Raw genomic sequence first — 3,190 nt, 5'->3', positions numbered from 1 at the left:
TTTAAATGGAATGAGAAAGGCAAAGCAGTCTTTTGTTGAAAGTTATCCCATTCATGAGTGCAGTGAGGGAAACACAGACTGAGGCACAAAGATCAGATGGGCTTTAGATCCTTCAAGGGCTTCCATGTACCTTCCACCAAGACATTGTGGGTAGATACAGCTCCCACAAACTCACAAATTCTCAAAACACCAGCTAGCCAAAAGGCATAAACAGACATCTACAATGAAGAATTACAGTCCAGGAAATTTCTGTAGTCACGGATTTAATTTTTAAAGTGGCAAGTACAGCTAAAAGTCTTTCCAATGCTGGTCCTTTTAAATACTCATCCATCCAATCTTTGTGTTTAGACAATTCTGTAAGCTAGTCATTCTTCCAGCACTGAAGGAAGAATTTTTTTCTCCTGATAAAAAAAGGTCTTTTTTTAAAAAATTGAATAGATATCTTGACACACGAGAACAAGATAAAAAATAGTTCTCTCAAACCAGAGAATACACTGAATCATTTAAGAACTCTGCAGCAAAATTTGCTTCTTGGCAAAATGTTTAGACATGTTTCTATGACAGTGATTTATCTGTATTCTTTCCACTGGCATTCCAAGATATGAGTGGTAGATTTCTAGCACTTTTTAGTGTCTGATTGTTGTGCTGTAACTTTAACATTACAATATAGACAAACTAAGAAGTGTGAAATACTTGCTTGTACTATTTTCCTTCAATATCTTAAATTCAAACAGCTTTTCACTACAAGATATTCTAATAATTCTCACACCTATTTTTTTATCCTCTCATGTATTCTAAACATTTTTCTACCATCCTGTCTGAAGTCCTACACGGCAGCAAAACAGCCAGGTTCCCTAACACATGGCTGAATAACAGAGATGTATATTATTTATATGCAATATCTGGCTTTATTTGACAAATAGAAATTGCTTTCATCATCTCATTTGAAACTGGGAACTATCTGAACATTGAAAAATGGCATAAGTTGAAAGTTATGGAAGTAGGCAGCACGTGGTGTGAGGGAAAAAATGAAGTTAGGTGGATTTAAAGATTTGAGTCATGTGAACAAAATGAGAATGAAAAACATTTAACAGCACATTGAGCAGACATAAACATGACAACTGAAAAGGATATTGACACAATTGAATATTTTAATTATATGTTCTACTTGTGTGAATAAATCAAAGAAGAGTAATCTCAATTAGTTGTGGAAAACACTGCAAGATTCCACTATCACCTAAATCTGCAGATCACAAAGAGATGATGATAAAATAATTAGTGCATAGGTGACAAAATTAAATTTTGTTCACAGTTATTAAAAAGGAGGAAAGGAACAACATGATGAAAACACCAAGGGGTTTAGTCATCTTACACACAAAGTAAAATCCAAACAACCATAATATGATATCAGAAGAGCTAAAGGTGTGGTTTGCATGGAGGAAAATAGGTGTGAAGATGAAAGAGTGAGAAGATGGATCTGCATGTCATCTCCACAGCAGCAATTGTAAAAAGATATGTTCCTTGCTTTATGAGAAGGGCTTAGACAGCACAAACTCAAGGAGTCCAAAGAAGAGAAGATGTAAAGGAAAGACACCTGCCACTTTCAGAAGGATAGCACCACCAGTCATGGGATTTTACTTGGATGAAGTTAAGACTTTGGAAAAGGTTTTTTTCAATTATGGTTAAGGCGTAAAGCATACTGGAGGACTAGGATGAAATAGATGTGTTGTTGTTGTCTTTTCTGAAAAGAACACTTCTGGGTATCTTTCTGCACAAAAAACTAATAATTCTCACTGTCTGTCTCTCAGATTGCCTAATCCCACAGCATTATATTGGAAGTTTGAGAATCCAAGATTAATTTTTATTCAATCCTATGATTTTGGAGTTCATTTATGATGAAAACATAAGTCTGACTCTGAACTTGGCACTATTTCCAATGGGATCTGTGTATAGATGTGACAAAGTATACCCAAAGACTTTTACTGCTGATTTTAATTTCTAATACCATTCAAGTGCTCATTTGCAGGTCTAGACCTATAACGCTTAGTTAGCTTGAACAGCTGTGTTTTTATGGCTGGACTAGGTTTGAATGAAAGTTTAAAAGCTTGTGTGTACTTATTGTATATGTCCAATTAATCTTCACTCTGCAAAATTGAGGTTTTCCCTTCTTTTTTTTGCTACATCGCAGTTCTTATGCTTGCTTTGGACTGCAATCCTGGCTCACACTTCAAGTTAACAAGGCTGTGGTACTGCCTAATAATCCCTAACATGTTTAAACAGATGTTTATAGCTGCTGGTGTACCTAAGCTCTTGTTTTAATTCGTGAGGTTGCTTGTTAAACCTGGGTATGACAGAAGGTTTCTGGCGATAAAGTGGGATTTTTGCTATATTTGATGGATGATATATGAATGCCAGCACCTGAAGCATCTCAGACTCTTCAAAATAAATGACAAGTACAGAGATATGGGGTTTAAATCTCATAGCAACCCAGGAGAATAATTTTATCTCAAACTGGGAGAAAACATCTAAAAGGAACATAATCTGACCAAGATTGCCACCATGTAACAAGATATTTTGTGATAAATTTTGAAGGAGGCATATTTAAAAATTCTGTTCTGGATTTATAAAATCCATACGAACTGGCTTATTCCAAAGGGGCCAACAGAAGAGTTTTGTAACTCCTCATTTAATTCATCAGATTGCTCTGCAGATGGCAGTAAAATTTATTTTCTATTTAAAGAGCGTCTCGCCTCATCATAATCAAGGAAATATACTTTCCAACTTAACCAAAAACTTGGCAAAGACAAAGTTCTGCACTGGCACCAAGTAATCCCATACAAAAAGCCTGTCTCCCATCTTACTTGTTTTGCTCTGCCAGAAATATTTTTAAAAGACCACAAAGTAGACCTTTCATATTCTACTGTGAAATATTCACACTCACTTTAAACACACACATGCTCTCAAGATCCCAGCAATTGGCTCAGCCTGGCCTGCACCACATGAAATAGGTGTTTCCCATCCCCACAAACTGGTCTGTGGAAAGCCAGAGCATCTCCAGGCTGTCAGGACTGGGGCAGAGAAGCAGAGCTGGATAATTGCCTGCTCACACCTTGGGGTGTGAATGGGAAATGTCCTGAGAGGAAACCAAGGTCTCCCACAGCAAATCCACACAACTTTCCCATCCAGCTGC

Source organism: Ammospiza nelsoni, chromosome 9 (genome assembly GCF_027579445.1).
Source record: "Ammospiza nelsoni isolate bAmmNel1 chromosome 9, bAmmNel1.pri, whole genome shotgun sequence".
NCBI classification, from domain to species: domain Eukaryota; kingdom Metazoa; phylum Chordata; class Aves; order Passeriformes; family Passerellidae; genus Ammospiza; species Ammospiza nelsoni.
Note: the sequence above shows the minus strand (reverse complement) of the source record.